The sequence below is a fragment of the Adiantum capillus-veneris genome, chromosome 19 (genome assembly GCF_014529385.1).
Source record: "Adiantum capillus-veneris isolate H3 chromosome 19, ASM1452938v2, whole genome shotgun sequence".
Classification (NCBI taxonomy): domain Eukaryota; kingdom Viridiplantae; phylum Streptophyta; class Polypodiopsida; order Polypodiales; family Pteridaceae; genus Adiantum; species Adiantum capillus-veneris.
The window spans coordinates 74140711-74162153 of record NC_140949.1 but is presented as its reverse complement, the minus strand read 5'-3'; positions in this window follow the sequence as shown (position 1 = coordinate 74162153).

Below are 21443 nucleotides of genomic sequence, written 5' to 3'. Positions count from 1 at the left end.
CAAGAATGTTTATCACCTCTTAACTTTTCTGACCCCACTATAAGGGTAGAAGCCTCAAAGAAAATGCTTGAAGAAATGGGAGCTCAAACCAAAGCTATTCAAAGGGATATTCAAGCGGCTCAAGATCGACAAAAGAAGTACGCCGACTTAAAAAGATCTGATCGGATTTTCAAAGAAGGTGACAAAGTTTTCTTATGAGTAAAGCCCAAAAAGAGCAATCTGTCTCTCGGAAGGTATAAGAAGCTTAGCTACCGATATTGTGGACCTTACGAAATAATCAAGGTTGTAAGTGATCAAGCTTATAGACTAAAACTCCCTTCTCATCTCAAAGTGCATGATGTATTTCATGTAAGTCTGCTAAAACCTTATGTATATAACCCTTACCATGTCCTTGATGATGATCATTTTCCCTGCTCAAGATGTTCTACAACTCCAACCTGATACTATCCTAGAAACTTGAGAGAGAAAGCTTAGGTATAGATCCATCAAAGAACATCTTATCTTATGGAAGGATTTTCCTATAGAAGATGCTACTTGGAAAGATGATACAACCCTTCTTAAGGATTACCATTCACTGTTCTTGAGATCAGGACATCTCAACTACTAAGTTGGGGAGATTGTAAGGTCTCTACTTTCGAATTTCACACAAGTTCTATTACGCATTTGAATTTTTTTAACCATCACTCATTATTTAAGATATTCGAGTTCAAATTATGAATCGTAGGTTGAGAAAACCTAGAATTTAAAATTTACGCTACAAAATTCTGACATGTCTACCTATATGAATCAATAACTAACTTATTGCAAGACTTATTTATTGATTGTAGAATTTCTTTTTACTACTGTAAAGTTAATATAAGACTGTAAATTTTAACTTAAAAATGTAAAGTAAATTATCATTAAGGAAATAAATAAAATAATTATAAAGACAAAAGAATACACATGGATGACAAATGAAGGCACATGGACTCACCTGGACTCACATAGGAGGGGACAAAGTGGGACACAGTCTTACATGAAAAGGATAGGCTAGTCTTGACTAATCTTAATGAGGGGGAACGTGTGGCCTTATCTTTTTATGATAATGAAAAAGTGGTCAAGCTGATGGGTACCACAAGGGTACCAAAAACGCAGGTATGATTTTTGAAAAAATATTTTTTTTTTTGGAAAAAAATTTCAAAAAATTGTTTTTTTGAAAAAAAAGTTGGACGTTTTTTTTCCTGCTATAAATAGAGCATCCATGCTCACACTTTAGACATAGAGATTGCCTCTATAGCGCTCACGAGATGCTGCCACTTCTCTTAGAGAGAAGGCGTCCACAAACCACTAAGAGAGCAAAAACTCTAGTGGACTAATAAGGTGCGTATTAATTGAGCATTCAATTAACTTTAGGAATGATGTATGTGTGCTATCTCTTACTCTAATCTCTCTAATAGATTAGAAAGATTCAATTAGCTATATGTGTATGGGTGATATCTCTTACTCTAATCTCTCTACTAGATTAGTAAGATTCGATTAGTTTTAAGAAGGATATGTGTGTATGCGTGCTATCCCTTACTCTAATCTCTCTAATAGATTAGTAAGATTCAATTAGTTTTAAGAAAGATATGTGCGTGTGTGTGTGCTATCTCTTACTCTAATCTCTCTAATAGATTAGTAAGATTCAATTAGTTTTAAGAAGGATATGTGTGTGTGTGTGCTATCTCTTACTCTAATCTCTGTAATAGATTAGTAAGATTCAATTAGCTATGTGTGTGTGTGTGTGCTATCTCTTACTCTAATTTCTCTAATAGATTAATAAGATTCAATTAGTTTTAAAAAGGATAAGTGTGTATGTGTGCTATCTTTTACTCTAATCTCTCTAAGTATACATACTCTCTTTAGTTAATACATCTTCACTATTAACTTATGTATAGTTAATTGAAAGTTAATACATAAGAGAACTCATCATATTCTTATTATACATTATGAAATTATCATTCAACAATTTTATTGTCAATTAGATTAAGTAGAATTTTGAATAATACTAAAAATTGATTTAGTTGAAGTATAGAAATGGAAGTTAGAATTGGATTAGAAATGTCATGCATAAAAGTAATGCAGTCCTAAACATTCACTCACAGTTTACACACTTAATTTTTGATTAATTACGATTAGCAAATATTTGATGTATAGAAATTAGATGTAGAACAACAACACTAAGTGTGAATCCGAGTTGGCGAGGGTTCAAATTACAGACTCTCTTTGGAAACAAGGAGATTACTAGAGAAATTGACCAATTTAAATTTCTAAGTGTATAACATAAGTGTAGTAAAAAAGGAAATGGCTCCAAAGCGTGCTCGAACCCAAGGCACTAATGATCATGAAGCCGGTACAAGCAACGGGGGAACTCCTACGCAACATGCTATGTCTCCACCAATCGGACCAATCGGACCAATCGGAGCTATGGGACAGGTTAGTATTGCAGTTTCAAGTTATGCATTATTGCATATGCGAGACCATAGGAATATATTATTTACCTTATGAAAAGAAAACATGGACCAAAACCACGGGGCTTAACCCCAAGAAACTCGGCATATGTTTGACAAGTAGGAAAGATTGTTTGGTTAAACTGTTTTCTATAGGAAAGAATGTTTGTCCAAAACCTTCGGTAGGGTTTCTCTCAAGTCTCTCTACTTATTAGCGCTGGTATTATGTGGAAGTTGCCGAGGCGTGAGATGACGCCCAGGATGGCACAGCTGATGATGTGGTGGGAGTACACCTAGATTAGCCTAGCTCGATACTGTAGTTTTGTTTTGTCGTGGCATAAGGATGACGCCCAGATTGGCACCGTTGTTGCTGTGGCGGGAGTACGTCCATATTAGCACGACGAGTACTTGTCAAGCGGTATGGGACGCTCATGAGGACAAGGGTTCTTATAAATAATGTATATACCGATTGGACGTAATAGCGCCAGTAGATATTCTTGAGTGAACCTAATCCAAGGGTTCTTGGTTTAAAAATTGGACGACTTCTTGTTTGACTATTGTTTGTAATACTATTTGAAGGGCTGTTTTAATGAACCAGTATTATAAATAAAGTAAAGGAACATGTATGTTTAAACAGTGTGGTAGTAATTAGATAACAAAAGAAGGGTGAGTGTGGTATGGAAAATGGGAGAATGATACCTCGACGGTATCATTCTATGGACGGGTGGACCAGATGAGTCGGGTAACTTTCCAACGCTAGAAATTGTTTTTTTTAAGGCATAAATCTTAAAAGAGACAAACCTTGGCGGCTGTGCTTCTGAAACATGGGAAAAAAAGCGCACAGGTTGGTCACTCTTAGATTTATACTTTTAGGTATAATTGATTATAGATAGTTTTTAGATAGCGTTATGGTGGTCACGCTCCGCCATAGCGAGATAGGACCAATCCTTCACTAACGGTTCATGCCCGTGGCTGCGTAGTAGCTAAGGCAATGTCCGTTGGTTTTTCCTTCTCAGGATTGGAGACTTATCAAAGGTACTCCGCTCCTCTCAACAAGGGGTAGGGACCTCACAACCTTAACGATCTCGAATGGTCCACAATACCTTGGGCTTAGCTTGTTATATCTGCCTAGAGATAAGTTGCTTTTCTTTGGTGGGACTCGCATAAAAACCTTATCCCCTTCTTTGAAAGTTCTCTCTGAACGGTTCTTATCTGCATAATGCTTCTGTTTATCCTGAGCGGCCTGAATGTCCTTGCGAATAGTTCTAGTCTGAGCTTCCATATCTTCTAACATCTTCCTAGATGCTTCTACCCTGATGGTTGGATCTGAGAAGTTTAGTGGTGCTAAACAGTCATGTCCATAAAGAGCTTTGAAAGGTGACATTCCAATGCTTCTGTGTTCGGAAGAGTTGTAAGCATACTCCACCAAAGGTAGATATTGTAACCACTTCTTTGGTTCTTGCGAACAATAGGCTCTAAGAATGTCTTCGATGACTTGATTAACCCTTTCAGTTTGCCCATCTGTCTGTGGATGATACGCTATACTGAAAGCTAATTGTGACCCAATAGATTGGAAAAGAGAAGTTCAAAATTTTGATGTAAACTTGGCATCTCTATCACTGATGATACGCTTGGGTAGACCATGTAGCCTAAAAATCTCCTTGATGAATACCCGACTAATATCTGAAGCAGTAAAGGTTGTCTTTACGGGTATTAGATGAGCCACTTTTGTGAGCATATCAACAACCACAAAAATAGAATCATAACCTCATGTAGAAGGTAATCCTGTAACAAAATCCATACTGATGCATTCCCATTTCATCTGAGGTATGTCAAGAGGTTGAAGTTGTCGTGGTAATTTGATCCTTTCAGATTTTATCCGCCGCTGACAATAAAGACATTGCCTCACATAGCAAAGTATGTCTCCTTTCATTCCAGACCAAAAGTAACTCCTCCTAGCAGCAAGAAGAGTCTTATCATAGCCTGGATGTCGAGATGTAGGGCTATCGTGTGCTTCATATAGAATAGCCTTCTTTAGAGCTGGGTCTCTGGGTACACAGAGTCTATGTCTATAGTAAAGACATCCTCCCATAAGAGAGTAATCTTTAGCTTCAAGCATCTTATTCTGCTGAACTAATGATACTATACGTTGGTACTCTGGGTCTACCAAGGATGCTTCTTTGATTCTATCCTAGATAGGGTTATTTGGAATAGAGATAGCACCGAGAAAAGATTTTCGGCTAAGACCATCTGCAACTGCATTTTCCTTTCCTGGTCTATACTTTATGTCAAGGTCATATTCCTATAATAGCTCTATCCATCGCAGTTGTCACATGTTGAGAATAGGTTGAGTAAATATCCATTTTAAGCTCTTGTGATCTGTAACCAGCTGAAACTTGCATCCGAGAAGATAATGTCTCCATAACTTCAACGCATGTATAACTGCTAAAAGTTCCAAATCATGAGTAGGGTAATTCTTCTCGTGATCCCTCAGCTTTCGCGAAGTATACGCCACTGGTCTTCCTTCTTGAGTAAGAACTCCGACTAAAGAAAATTTGCTAGCATAGGTCGCTACTTCAAATTCCATACTGAAATCTAGAAGCTTTAAAATAGGAGCTGAGACCAAGAATTCTTTTAGCTTAGCAAAGCTAAACTTGTGCTCGGTCTTCCATTCGATCCTCATTCCTTTCTTCAAGAGTTCCGTCAAAGGTGCAGCAATATGTGCATAATCCTTGAAAAAAATCCTGTACCATCCCGTTATTCCAAGAAATCCTCTTACTTCGTTGACGGTGGATGGTTGAGTCCAATCAACGATATCCTTGACTTTGTCTGGGTCCACTGAAATCCCTTCAGCTGATATGACAAATCCAAGATATTTGACTAAGTTGTCTAAGTTGTTCCTTGAGTTCGATGGCTTCTGGAAGTGACATTTTATAAGGTCTTTTTGAGATAGGTTCACATCCAGGGATAGTCTCAATCTCATGATCTACCTCTCTATGTGGTGGAAGATTTGTAAGGTCTTTTGGGAATACATCATCATACTCCCTCAACCAATTTGGTCGTAGTGAGGTATCTGCTTGGTCCACTTTGTTGAGCTTTACCGCATAAATTTGTTGTTCCTTTCTTAGTCTCTTTAAGAGTCTGCTGGCCTTAACTAGAGTAGCCCTAGGTCTCCCATTTTCCCCCTGGATTAAGGCTTCATTACCCAAGTTATCTGTAAAGGTAAAGTTTCCTTGTGCACAATGTATGTGGGCCTTATTTTTCTTTAGCCAGTCCATCCCTAGTATCCCATCAAAGAATCCGAAGGATAGGGTTCTAAATTGGGCAGAAGTTAGGTGTCCCCCTAAATCAAAGTCGATTTTTCCTGCAGAATGTTGAGATACTAATTCCTTTCCGTTTGCTAACTCTACCACTAGCTTGCTTGTTGGATACTTATCTAGCTTTAGCTTCCTCATGCATCTGGGTGAAAGAAATGAAAGAGTACTACCACAATCTATAAGGAAGTTAACTTGTTCACCTCTGAGAGATCCTGGCATATGAATGACTGCGTATTGCTCGCAACCATTGGGGTTGTTAATTGCAGCATGCAGGGTTGCTCTCTCCACTGCTTCGTCACCCAGATTTGGTTGTACCACTATGGCATTCACTCTAGTGGTAGCTCCACGCACTCACCCTCTATTTATCCTTCCACATCCTCCTCTTCTTAAGTATGGAGCCTGATTTACCCTTGTAGTTTTCTGTGGTAAAAGCGCACATTTGTAAGGCCCCCATTATGAGGAGAAGCCATCCTGCATGAAGGAAAATCACTGACCGGAAAGCAAAATTTTCATGGACAAGAATCAGGGGCAACTTTAGAGGAATATTCCTTTTCGCCGGAATATTATGGCCGGACGGCGGCCGGAGAGTGGTCGGAAAACAACCGGTCGGTTGGCCGGTGGTCGGAAGTCAATGGCCGGTTGTCGGTGGCCGAATTCAAAAGCGGACTTGTCTTCTCAAGGGCGGCCACACATGGGCGGATTGGAGGGTCCCGTTTGGACTTATTCGCACAAGGGCGGCTACACATGGCTGTCTCTCATAAGAGAGGGCAGCCCTTTTGGCTTATAAAAGGAGGCCATTTCTACATACATTTTATAGTGTGAAGTTGATGCAACAAGGTGAGTGTGAGGTGGTGAGAGTGAAGCAAGGCGGGAGCTCTATCAAGGGTTTAATCCCTTTGTAAACTACTTCTTCTTTTGAAGTGCTAAAGCCATTGAGTGGCTGCTTTCCCGTGGACGTAGCCCACATTGGGTGAACCACGTATATCGTGTGTACTCTCTCTCTCTCTATATACTCTATAATCTCTTTTGTGTGAAATCTATCTCTCTCCATTAAGTAATCTACTCAAAAATCTATTTAGCTACGTCTTATTTCCTAACAACTGGTATCAGAGCAAGGTTTGCTCGTAGCTAAATTATCTCAAGGAAAGGATTCCTTGAATTGAGTGGGAGTTATGGAGGAGGAAGGGAAGCTCAAGATTGAGAATTTCAACGGCAAAAACTACCAACATTGGAAGATGCAGAGTGAAGACTATCTCTACCAGAAGGACCTCTATTTGCCACTATGCGGTCTTGCGAAGAAGCCCGCAACTATGGCAGGTGAAGCATGGATTGTCCTTGATCGAAAGGAACTGGGAACAATCCGGTTAAGCTTGGCATCAACGGTGGCCTTCAATGTTTCGGAGATGAATACCACGGAGGACTTGATGAAGTCACTTGACGACTTCTATGAGAAACCATCGGCATCCAATAAGGTATTTCTTATGAAGCGCTTGTTCAATCTAAAGATGGCAGAGAATGGTTCCGTTGCAGAACACCTAAAGGACTTTAACACAAACATAAGTCAACTTCAATCAGTGAAAATAAATTTTGATGACGAAGTGCGAGCTCTCCTTATACTATCATCTCTACCGGATAGTTGGGACAGCCTTGTGATGGCTGTAAGTAATTCTATCTCCGGCACAAATACTCTTAAGTTTGATGATGTTGTGGGTGTTCTCCTAAGCGAGGAAATGCGAAGGATAAGCACAGGAGAATCATCAAGTGATGCACTATCAATGGAAACAAGAGGAAGGCCTAAGGAGAGGTTCAAAAACCAAAAGGGTCGTGATCGCTCAAGGTAGAGCAAGTCACGCACAAAGTCAGCTCTTGAATGTTGGAACTGCGGCAAGAAGGGCCACATCAAGAAGAATTGTTTGTCCAAGAAGAAGAAGGAGACAGAGTCTCAAGATAACAAGCCAACATCGGAGGCCAATGTGGCAGGTAAAGTAGAGCAAGATGCTCTAATTCTCTCATTAGACAATGTGTCTAATTCCTGGATAGTAGATTCCGGGGCTTCATTCCATGCGACACCACACAAGCAACATTTCCAAGACTACACCAAAGGTAATTTTGGGTATGTATACTTGGGAGATGATGAAGCTTGTGAGCTTGTCGGCAAAGGTACAATTTCTGTCAAAACTGCTAATGGAAATGAATGGAAGCTTAAATATGTTAGGCATGTTCCTTCTCTTTGCAAAAACTTGATCTCTACAGGACAATTGGACGATGAAGGTCACAACATTGCATTCGGAAACAAACAGTAGAAGATCTCAAAGGGATCTTTGGTGGTTGCCAAGGGAGAAAAAGTCGGTACACTTTACTTGTGTACTGCTAGCACGCAACCTTCAGCTTGTGCAGCAACTACAGAAGTTGACACTACGGTGTGGCACTACCGACTTGGGCATATGAGTGCCAAAGGAATGCAAATCCTTCAAACAAAGAAGCTTCTACCAGGTTTGAAAGAAGTGGACTTAGAGTTCTGTGAAGATTGTGTTTATGGTAAACAAAAGAGGGTAAAATTTCAAAAATCAGGAAATGAAAGAAAAAATAAAAAACTTGAGTTGGTTCATTCTGATGTTTGGGGTCCTGCAAGTACACCATCACTTGGTGGCTCATTGTACTATGTAACATTCATAGACGATGCGACTAGAAAAACATGGGTTTATGTCATGAAGAATAAATGTGATGTATTTTCCATATTTCAAAGGTGGAAAGCCTTTGTGGAAAATGAAACAGGTACCAAGGTTAAATGCCTCAGATCCAACAATGGAGGCGAATATTGCAGCCAAGCTTTTGAAAGCTTTTGTGCTAGCAATGGCATTCGGAGGCAAAGGACAACCCCAAGGACACCTCAACAAAATGGGATTTGGGAAAGGATGAACAGGACAATCGTGGAACGAGCATGAAGCATGGGGCTACATGCAGGCCTACCGCTTGAGCTTTGGGCGGAAGCTGTAAGTACGTCTGTGTACTTAATCAATTGGTCACCCTCAACGGCATTGGATGGGGAGTTCCAGAAGAGGCATGGACAGGTAAACCGGTGAATTATGCATTTCTCAAAGTGTTTGGGTGTGAGGCTTTCATGCACATAGATAGAAGCCTAAGATCAAAGATAGATGCAAAGTCCAAAAAGTGTTTCTTCATTGGCTATGGAGAAGGAGACTTTGGGTATCGCCTATGGAATCCTGAAGATGGTAAAATATTAAGGAGTAGGGATGTAATTTTTAACGAACAAAATATGTACAAAGATTACTTGGAAAGAAAACAAACAAAAGAAACAGGTGATGAGTACATGGAGCTTGAGGACGATGAAGACTCAAGGACTGCAAACGGTGACAATGTGCAACAACGTCAACCAAATGAGGAGCCTCAACCTATTCCCCGAAGATCTACAAGAGCAAGTAGACCTCCAGAAAGGTTTGTTCCTTCCTTCAACCATCTCTTGATCTAAGATTCTGGAGAGCCGGAATCATACGAAGAAGCTATGCAACATGAATCCAAAGAACAATGGACGAAGAGCATGCAAGTGGAGATGGACTCACTGCATCGCAACCAAACATGGGAGTTGGTTGAGTTGCCTAAAGGTAAGCGGGCACTTCAAAAAAAATGGGTATACAAGCTGAAGGAAGAAGAAGGTGGGAAGAAAAGGTACAAGTCTAGGCTTGTGGTAAAAGGTTTTTCTCAAAAGAAAGTTATTGACTTCAATGAAATATTTTCTCCTGTTGTAAAAATGAACTCAATTAGGCTTGTCTTAAGCCTTGTGGCTGCTCACGATCTAACTCTCGAGCAAATGGATGTAAATACGGAATTCCCTCACTGTGACTTAGAGGAGGAAATCTACATGCTTCACCAAAGGGGTATGAAGTAAAATGTAAGGAGAAAATGGTTTGCAGATTAAAGAAGAGCTTGTATGGTTTAAAGCAAGCATCAAGACAATGGTACTTGAAGTTTGATCGATGGATGTTGGATCATGGATTCACAAGATGCAACTCGGATCACTGCGTCTACACGAAGAATTTGGGAGATGGGAAATTCATCATCCTAATGTTGTATGTTGATGGCATGTTGATTGCAAGTGCTAACATGCAGGACATCAAAGACCTAAAAGAGGAGCTGTCCAAATCTTTTTCAATGAAAGATTTAGGTGCTGCAAAGAGGATACTTGGTATGAAAATATCAAGGGACATGATGAAGAAGAAAATAAATCTATCTCAAGAATATTACATCAATAAGGTACTAGAAAGGTTTGCAATGCAAAATGCAAAACCAGTTTCTACACCTTTGGCTGGTCATTTTAAACTAAGGAAGGATATGTGTCCAAAGACACAAGAGGAGATAGCCTATATGTCTAAAGTTCCATATGCTGCAGTGGTAGGTTCTCTAATGTATGCTATGGTCTGGACAAGGCCAAACATTGCACATACAGTGGGAGTTGTGAGTAGGTTCATGGACAACCCAGGTAAAGAGCATTGGCAAGCTATGAAGTGGATACTTAGGTATCTAAAAGGGATAAGAACAAATGCTTTGTATTTTGGAGGAACTGATATTTTTCTAGAAGGGTATGCTGATGCAGATATGGCAGGTGACAAAGATACTCGAAGGAGCACTACTGGCTATGTGTTCACGGTTGGAGGCACAACAGTAAGCTGGGCTTCAAAGCTGCAGAAAGCGGTTTCACTTTCTACCACGGAAGCAGAGTATGTAGCAATGACGGAGGCAAGCAAAGAAATTCTGTGGCTTCACAGATTCTTAGAAGAGCTTGGATTCAAACAAGACAATTGTGTCTTGTACAGTGATAGCCAAAGCGCTATCCATCTTGCGAAGAACTCAGCCTTTCATTCAAGGAAAAAGCACATTGAGGTGAGATATCACTTCATACGCACTCTTTTGGAAGAGGGACAGCTAAAGGTAGGAAAGGTGCATACCAGTGAAAATCCTGCAGACATGTTTACAAAGGTGGTCAACAAGGAGAAGTTGAGCTTTTGCTCATTTTCAATTGGCATTCAAGGATAAGAAGCCAGAATGGAAAGCAGTCACAGGTTTGGTTTGGAGATCAATCTCCAAGTGGGAGATTGTTAAGTATGGAGCCTGATTCACCCTTGTAATTTTCTGTGGTAAAAGCGCACATTTGTAAGGCCCCCATTATGAGGAGAAGCCATCGTGCGTGAAGGAAAATCACTGACCGAAAACCAAAATTTTCACGGACAAGAATCAGGGGCAACTTTAGAGGATTCCTTTTCGCCGGAATATTATGGCCGAACGACGTTCGGAGAGTGGTCAGAAAACAACCGATCGGTTGGCCGGTGGCTGGTAGTCAATGGATGATGGCCGGTGGTCGGAAGTCAATGGCCGGTGGCCAATGGTTGGAAGTCAATGGCTGGTGGCCGGTGGCCGAATTCAAAAGCGTACTTGTCTTCTCAAGGGCGGCCATACATGGGCGGATTGGAGGGTCCAGTTTGGACTTATTCGCACAAGGGCGGCTACACATGGTTGTCTCTCATAAGAGAGGGCAGCCCTTTTTGCTTATAAAAAGAGGCCATTTCTACACACATTTTATAGTGTGAAGTTGATGCAACAAGGTGAGTGTGAGGTGGTGAGAGTGAAGCAAGGCGGGAGCTCTATTAAGGGTTTAATCCCTTTGTAAACTACTTCTTCTTTTGAAGTGCTAAATCCATTGAGTGGCTGCTTTCCCATGGACGTAGCCCACATTGGGTGAACCACGTATATCGTGTGTACTCTCTCTCTCTCTCTACTCTATAATCTCTTGTGTGTGAAATCTATCTCTCTCCATTAAGTAATCTACTCAAAAATCTATTTAGATATGTCTTATTTCCTAACACCTCTTCCATTAGCTTGGCCACGCCCATGGGTATTGAAGGGTATGGCATTGGCGTTGGTTGCCTGAATGTCCGTGGGGCACTTGGATCTATAATGTCCATAGTCGCCGCAACCATAGCATCGAACATCTATGAACTCCATGGTTGTGGTGGTATCCACAATAGGACGCTGGTCATATGCTTGGTTGGTTGGTCTGATATTCCAAGCAGTTTTCCTTGCCCTCTTTGCCCAATGATTCCTCCTGTTCTGACTAACCTTTTGTACTTCAAGAGCTAGAGGTTTGGCCCTCAACAAGGCATCCTATATTGAAGGGTATGGCATTGGCGTTGGTTGCCTGAATGGTCCTGGGGCACTTGGATCTATAATGTCCATAGTCGCCGCAACCATAGCATCGAACATCTGGGAACTCCATGGTTGTGGTGGTATCCACAATAGGATGCTGGTCATATGCTTGGTTGGTTGGTATGATATTCCAAGCAGTTGTCCTTGCCCTCTTTGCCCAATGATTCCTCCTGTTCTGATTAACCTTTTGTACTTCAAGAGCTAGAGGTTTGGCCCTCAACGAGGCATCCTATAGTGTCGTTGGTCTGAGAGCTTCCAATCGAGTATTCAAAGGGTCGATGAGCCCTTGGCAAAACCTCGCCACCTGTTGTTCCAAGGTCATCTTAGGAGCGTATCTCCGAAGAGTGACAAACTTTGCATAATATTCTTTGACAGATAAATTCAATTGCCGAAGTGAAAAGAATTCATTCATCCTTAAGGTTCTATAGGCAGGTGGTAAATAACGCCCCATTATCGTAGCTTTGATGTCTTCCGTGGATTGGGAAGATCCCTTGATATCCAAATCCCTGCAATGTTGCTTTCACCATATCTTGGCATCGCCAGTCAAGCGGAACATCGCAGGCATGGTCTGATTTACGGGTTGGGTCCCTGCAGCTTCAATGTAGTCGTCCATGGCTTCCATCCACACTTCCGCATCTCTCTCCACATTTTCCCCCTCGCCCTTACAAATCGGAGGTTGGGCTTGCTTAAAGAGAAGATTCTTCTCTTGCGCTGCCGAGTACTGAGCAACAGGCGGTGCCTACAGAGGCTATACGAGATTGTTGATACCATTACTTGGATTTCAAAATAGACACAAGACTTTAAATAAAATTCAAGATACCACTTTATCAAGAGACAGAGATTCAGAGACAAAAAGCACTTTATTGATGAAATTTTATTACGGTTGAAACCCCTCAAGGTTTAGGATAACTGATGATCAACTTATTACATGGCTTTTTCGATTGCATATAAAATACGCCTAGGAGATGGTATTCACATGATGCACTACTTTGTTCGTGAAATAGTTTCTGTACTCATCCTTGAGTGGATAATAAACTAAGATATCAAGCCGGAATTCCTCTTTTGGTACTCCAAAAGTTTTGACTCTGTTTGCTGGGATCACCTCAGTGACCTTTTCCAAGAGCCAATCGTTGTTGATGGTTTGGTTGGAGTCGCCCTAAACAATCAGGTCTAATCAGGTAGGCAGCAAGTAGAATAACTCCACTACCCTCAACTCTTCTCCCCAACATATCTTCTTCAAATCGGTAGCCAAGCATTCTAGCTTCCGAGCGTTGATGTAGTAAACCCCTCATGGAAATGTCCAGTCAAGTACCCATCCTCTATCAATGCGAGTGGAGTGTGGCGTATGAGCCTTCATCAGTATCTCCATTAAATCTCGCCTGAAGTGGTTAACTAGGGATCTTCGAGCTTGCTCATAAATAAGCTCAAACACTTGGAACTTCTGATATTCTAGCACGGGGTCTTCCTGAAACATCAATGCAAGGAATTCGGATCAGCTGCCTATATACTTTCAGCTCCTTTTTAAATATTCAAATAGTACGACTTTATTTCCCAGCCTGACCTAGGCTCTGATACCAAGTGTGAGGTCCCCACTCTGCCGTATCAACCAGCGAATTTGATGGTAAACCTGGTGGCCACTAGATCTATTGCGGAAGAAAAAAAAATGGTCCAGGGTTCGACTAGTGGACGATCTCTCATTACAAAGTGAGTCGAGTTCGAGCCTGAGTTCGAGCCTACTAGCAAGGAGATCTAGCTCCACCTCGCAGGGGAAGCGTGCTTAACATATCTAGCGATCCTAAGACCCACCTTCCAAGAGGAGATAAACCCCGAGCTCCTTTTTCCCCATGTTTCAGAGGCATGTACTCTCGAGATTTCATAGCTCTAGGTGCAATGAGTATTACTAATATCAAAGTAAGCACTATGGGGACAGAGAGTTCCCAACCAATCGGGACCACCCATCTCATAGGCATTGGCAACGTGAGACAAGCCCCCACTTTCCACCCCCACACTCACACTTGTGTGTCCTAATTACTACCACAATGGTTGTTCAACATAAAGATTCCTTGATTAGATTCCGAATCACATTGTTCGTTAAGACAGCCCTTCAACCAGTATTGCAAACAACACCAAGACAGTATTCTAGTAAAAATTATACTCAAACTTAATCATTAAAATTCCAATGTTCTGGAGGTACAACATCCCACCTCTAGCAAGAGTTTACTCCTCCCTTTGTCGCCTAGCTTCTCATACAACTAGGTATGTCCACTGCATAGAAAGCATGACATGCACACTCCCACCGCATAGAAAGCAAGACGTGGGTTCCCACCGCATAGAAAGCAAGTCGTGGGCATCCACCGCATAGCAAGCAAGTCGTGGATTCAAGATCCCTTAACGAGGAACTCTGCCCCCTGTGACTAGTAGGGGGGTCAGGACTAATTCAACATTGGAAATAGAATGAACATGTCCAGCTAAATTTTCCCTAGCAGACATTCCTTCCTATTGCAAACAGCATACCCATCAATCATTTCTTTCCTACTTTAGGCTTTAATGTACAAATGAATTCAATGCCGAGGTTTCCGTCGGATTTCTCCAACATGTTTGGGGATATGTTCATTCCTAGCTACACGTGTGCAATGTTAAATTGAACAACTTGAATGAAGATATGGCCTACCTCTTCCATTTCTTCGTCAATGGCCCGTGAGATGGCGGGTGTTTGTTCGTCCGTGGGAGCTTTTCCCTTTCCATTGACATTGCTTGTTCCCGCCTCGCGGTCGTGGGCACCACCGAAGCGAGTTCTCTTAACCGGGGCCATTTTACTCACTACTTTAAATGATAAACTTGAAAAAGAGCTAAAGTCCAAGAGCATCATAACAAACCAATTGGCAGATTAGAATCATTAAAGAATCCTCCTTATGCAAGAGATTAGATTTTCCTTCGAGAACTAGCAATTTAAAGGGTAATTCTTTACTTGCCCTATGGGAACTGGCTTTAAAGTTAATCACTTGGCTTAGATGATTAAGAAATTAATAATTTTACTAATTGATTTACAAGAGAGATGAAGTAAGCAAGCTCAATCACTTTCCTAGAGCAATTTGAAGATGCAGAATTACTGCAGGCATGTGTGATAGAAAATTCTCTTCTTAATGGCCTAATGACGGTTTAATTTTTAGCCTTAATCACATTTTAATGTGGAAGAAAATTGAGTCTATTTTAATTTATAATATTATTGAATGATAAAAGAATGAATTTCATCAAATCTACCTTATTACCGATAGACAATTTATTAACTATGTTGCCTAGAAAGAGAATCTTTCCTAATCATGTATTAATCCTGATTAAGGATGATGAATGGCTGCATAGTTTAGCTAATTGAATGATGATTATGTAATGGAGTATGGCTATGCAAACTTAGGGAGTAGATATTGGGAATTATAGCTAAAAGTAGGCATAGTAGATGAGAATTAAGCGATTTGATTTTTTTCTCAAACATACCATGAACAAAGGTCGGCCGGAGATTTGAGAGGAGAGTCCAAGTGAGAAGCTATTGGTTGCTGTGATGGATGGTGGTGACATGGAAGTGTACACCAAAGCATATGAAATAGTCAACCCTTTGTTTGATCTTGCAGTTTTGCTAAACAATTTGAAGGACTTTTTATTAGAAGAATTCAAAGAGTTTGAAGAGGTGGTTGAAGGCAAGTGTTTGGTTTTAGATGGCAAGACTTATTTCCCTCTAACCGAATTTACTACCAACTCAATTGAGAAAGGCAAAGTAACAAGGAGGTTTGGAAGATTTTCTAGGAAGACTTCATTTGTTTGTCCACCTACCATTTCTTGTCAATTACATTCAAAGCCTTGCAACCTAGTTCCAAAAGAGGTTGCCTTTCTTTTCTTTTTGTTCCTTAAAGTTGACATGCAAGGCAAAGTTGATGAAGTGAAAGGTACAGATGAAGAGGTAACAAAGAAAAATGTTTCCACAGTTTTGCAGCTTGAGAAAAGTGAAATTCTAGAAGAGGAGGAAATTGATGTTGCAGCTGAGGAGCAGGAGAGTGCAAATTTTGATGTGTTTCAATTTAGAGCTAGGACTGTCATTGATGAGCCAACAGATGAGGTAGAGGTGATTGAAGATTCCCTTAATATTCCAAACCTTCCCTACTTCTATATCAATGGAAAAGAGTATATCCCTCTCCATCATATCCAATGTCTGCTTAATATGAGGGAGGACTACTGTATTGCAACCATTTCTGAAGCTTCTAAGGTGGCCAAAGATTTTATTGACACAGAAGAAGAGTCAAAAGAGGAGTTTTTTGGCACTTGATCTTCAGACGTCCAATAAAGATTTTCTTCCTACTCCTGATACACTTGCTCTATGCATGAGAAGAGGAAGAGGAGAAACCTTCCCTCAAAGATGAAGATTTTGAGAAGAGACTTGTTAAGCTTGGCATCCAATCTTTTGGTAGAGACTTTAAGCTGAAAATTTTGGAAAGGAAGTTGACATAAAAGAGAATACCGGATCATGCAATCTCCTTCAAGAAAAAGTCATTGCCGAGGATGAGTTGGAAAAGGTAGATTTAGTTTCACCTTGATCTCCCTTCTGAAATCTTTCTTTTCTTTCAAGTTTGTTTTAATTACTCATTATGTCTTGTTTTGCAGATTGAACTCCTTGACAAAGACAATTTTCTTGGGAGAGCTAAAGGCTCGAGACGGAAAGAAATAGAGGGATCTTCAAGAAGGGATGCCTCCTCTCTCATGCACTACATGCCTACATTGGATAGTGCCACTTTCTGTGCTTTTCACATACAGTATTCTGAAGATCCTGAGTTGTCAATATTTGCCTTGAAGATATTGTCACGGTTTTTAGGGTACACTCCCCTTCAAATCACTGCAAACAAGATCATTCTACTTGAGAGAGCAGCAGCACTTAGAATATTTGGATATGCTGCAAGATTCAATGCCTCAAGAGCATGATACTTTCTTTGCTACTCTAGCTATGGAGCAGCAGTTGAGGAGACAAATGTCAACCTTCTTGGGGGCTATAAAAGAAGAACGTTTTTGAGATATATGGGTGACATGCCTACAGATATGAAAAAAAAACAAAAACTCATGTAAATTTGACAACTTTTTGCACCAAATATCTTTTTTGAATTTGGATCTCTTTAGAAAGATTAGGTACAAAGTTTCAAAGTGAAGCATTAATCTCCATCTGTGGTTGAGCAGCATGGTTGTTTGATCTCATCCGCTGTAATTGCCTCCTATAGAATCAATTGAATAATTCCTTTAGTGCATTGCTCCTTCTTTGTCCCCCTCCCTTTCTTGTACATTTGAAAAAAGAATTCCTTGCTTGATAGTGAGATTTTTCCATTCCCTGAGTATTCCATGTTGCAAGGGGTCCTTGTTTTGCAAAATATGGTCCATGCAAGTACAAATTATGCTAAAAATTTAAAAAAAGTTAGTTGAACTCAATAGGATGCAATGTAAAATACCATCCAGACTTTAGAAAGTAATTGAATACTCACCAAGTAATATGTGATGTCTTTTGCTCCCCAAGCATCTATAATAGCAGTTATTAAAAGCTTTATTGTCTTTTTAGACTCATCTGCATAAGTAGCAGAGCTAACTTGTTGTCTCAAAACTTTCAAAAATTTGTTGAGCTTCTTCCACACTTCCATGCGTTTGTTGGCTACATTTGGTCTACTTTTGACATTGGTTGTTATTACACAAAGATCCTTCCAGCAGTTTCACATAGCATCAACTTATTTGTTGTCATGGTTACTCAAAAATCTTCTGGCTTTTGCTCCACCCATTGAAACATCTTGCAAAACATCACCTGTTCCTTTTGAAAGAGTAGGATCTTTTTTTAGATGCACTTGATCACCATGAAAACCCATTTGAGAGAGCAAAGCCTCGCATTTTTCTATGCACTCATCTGTAAGTTTAGTTGGCTTAATAGAATATGCATAATCAAGATGGAGTCGAAGAAATTTGTCCAAGATTCTAATCTCTGCATGCATTGTACATATCTATACATTTTTTAAATATATTGTTAGAATTGGATCCCAAATCATAGAAGACGATGGGTAGTTGATGACGTTCACACTATTTCTTGATGGTGGTTTTCCAACCTCGTGTTCTGCAAGCCATCCTTTTGTTCCAGTGCTTGCCATGCAATATAGACATGGATACTTGGTATTGGCACCTCCACATACACCAAACATGCACATTAATGCTTTTAGGTCGGCACTCAAGTGCCATTCTACAAAAAAGTCACCCATGCCATCTACACAGAGTTTTTCACTTGCATTTTGGTCCTGTATCATAGAGGGGATATTGGTCTACAAAAAGAGCCATTTCAATGTATCGTGATTTTCTACTAGTATTTGAGCTGCTCCGATCCACCAAAGCTCCGTTTCTGATTGAGTTTTGTGGTATGGGGATGTTTGGCGGACGAAGCAACGAAGCAATGGGTTCCAGAGAAGGAGTCACATTTTTGTGGGAAACCCTTGTGGAATTCTTTTGTAAGAAAACATCTCTAAGCCGAGAACTTTTAAAAGAATTTATGATTATTTTTCTGGGAGCAAATGTATATTAGAGAGCCAGTTAGAAGTTTAGAAGCTTTTGGCCGGACAAGCCATTTGTAAAGACCTAAACTATAAAGGTCAATTTTGTAAGTTTGAACATTATCTTTTTTATGAGAAACTGAGAAGTCAGCGTACGTTTGAGAGCTTCTTCTTGCTCCAACTTGTAATCTTCGCTATTGTGGCTACGGTAATCCGAATTCAATTTTGTTTATTGCATTGTGTTCCTCTTACTTTGCTCTTCCATTCAAGTGTAATCATTCAAGATTCGGTGTAGGTTTTAAACTACGAGTTTGAGACCTCAAATTGTTGTTTTGAGTGTTTAAACGCATATTTTAAGTTGCTTTGACCCTAGGAGAGGCTTTAGGGACCCTAAAATGACCCTTTAGGATCACCTGTTCACTGTTTTTACTGACTTTGGGACGAACGATAGTAATCTTTGTACCTCTCCAGAATGCTGTGACAGTGATAGGATATGCTCCTGATAGTCCCCTGTAGCTTCCCTTCCAGTTTCGTGCGAATCCAACGTGATTTGCATGGTAAACGGGCGTGATGACTGTAGAGTTGTGTAGAAGTACATAGCAAATTACTTGGCTTTTGTGCGTATGATCTGCTTGTAGAGTTAGTTGTTGCATCTCATCGAGTTCACTTGATTAGGAATGACACCCTAGTGAGTTTCCATGCCTCATCTTGGTCACTTCCCTTGTATTGATATTTTATGTTGATGCGTGAGAGTTATGCTATGGACGTCCGTCGCGGTGACCCGCAAACATTGGCGCCGTTGCCGGGGAATGCACCTTAGGTGATGAGTGACCGAGTGCGCAGTTAACTTCCTTAAAAGAAGATCAATCCACAAATCCATTTTCCACCTTAGTTAGGCTGCTAGACAGGGGTTTAGAGCTTAGTGGAGTCTAGAGTCAGTGGACCGGCTAGATCCTCTCTTAGGAGATTTAGGGAGCTGTGAGTGAGAGTGTTCAAAGCATTTTTTCTCTTCAATTTCTCTAATTCGATTGAGTACTGAAATCTCACCCAAAATCCATTTTGTTTGGTTTGTTTAATTCATTTCTTTATGTTCTTTCATTTCTGTACTTAGGAGTAGGATAAGTAAACCAGAAAACCATAACTTTGGCAAAAAAGGCCATAAGACTCTGAAATTTAGAAAATCTGACCAAACAGGGTTGATATTGATTCAAACCACAAAGTGGTAGCACAAAACACTGGGAAATACTTGTTAGAGGGAGCAGACAAAATTTCATCAGATTTGGCCCAGGTACTACGATCGCGATCAGTGTACCTCTGTGCCAGAATTGGACAAGATTTGTTGTGTGCCTTCTTGATAGGATTCTAAACAAGTTTGTTTAAAGCAACCACACCCAAAAACATCAAAAATCAAGGAAATTAGGCCGCTTGGGTAAAACTAGTCTAACAGACCCAGAAAGTGCAAAATGTTGGCTTTTGGTGACCCAAATGCAAAAAGACTTGGGGGATAGCCTTAAAACATCAGTGTCTACAAGCATGCCAAATTTGGTCTAATTTGGTCTCAGAACTACGATCGCGATCGGTGTACCTAAGTGCCAGATTTTGACCAAATTTCATTTGTGAGATCCTCAGGTGTATACAAACATAAAATTCTAAAGAACCTAGAGCCAGAAACCTCAAAATACCTCTCAAACTATTTGAATACAGATCCAAGTCAAAAACTGTTAAACTGGCATGGAAATTGACTTTCAGTAGACCAAAACACATCAAAACTGGGAAGAAACCGTACGGAGGGATAGCTTGTACACAGGACAACCCCAGATATCTTTCAAATCCCAAAACAAACACCAAAATCAAGTCAAACTGACAGATTCAGGAAAACAAACACTTCCAACCAAGAACTGGTAAAAGCTTGACTTTTAGGAGTCTGAATACAAAAGTATCAGGTGGGTAGCCTTGAAATAGCATAGTGAACAAGCTGGTGAAGTTTCATCAAATTTGGGCTCAGAAGTACGATCGCAATCGGTGTACCTGTGGCCCAGATCTGACTCATTTTTGACCTGTTCATAGACCTAGACTATTTAAGATATCATGAGTTGTCAAAACCCAAATTGGACATACTGTCAATAATCTCCAAGCAAAATTGTGTTGAAGTCATTGTGAAGTTGTTGAATCTGCTGGCAGTTGGAATGATACAGTGATCTCATAGCCATCAAGTGTATTCATTTGCAGAAACCGATCAAGTAACAATCCATGCAATCGGGAGGTTTGGAAGATAACTCCATTTCCAGTTAAGAGGTTTGGATTCAATCGGGAAATTCCACTTTCTTCATGTTTTTGAGATCGGGAAAACAAATCAATAGCCAGTATCGAAATTTAGCGGATCAAGCAAGTGTTTTATCAATAGAGGAGAGCGTAAACCAAGGTGTAGTACGACCGTTGGAGCCGATCCCTGAAGAAAGTATTTTTGATACTTCTTCAGAGAGATCTTACAAGTATTTCACAGAACACTTGGGACATTTAAACCTAAACGAAAGAGAAAACATGGCAGTAGGACCATCGGACCCTTTGGCCACAATGAATCTATTGTTCATCAAGTATCAATATGACAACAAGCAAGGTGCCAAGATCTACAAAGATGGTATGGACCGCTATTGTGTGAAAATAGAAGATAGACCAAGTGAGTTCAAGGACTTAGTGCCTGTGAGCTATAGCGGAGATAGGTACCTAGATGAAAAATGTATCATGTACTTGGTAGTCCTAAATCCTAACATTGTGGAAAAGTGGGGATTGATGGGCACAAAAGCCAACATAGATGAGGAACCCGAGGAGAAATCACCAACAATGAGCTTCCCTAATGCGAGGTTAAGGCGAGAAAACAAAACTTT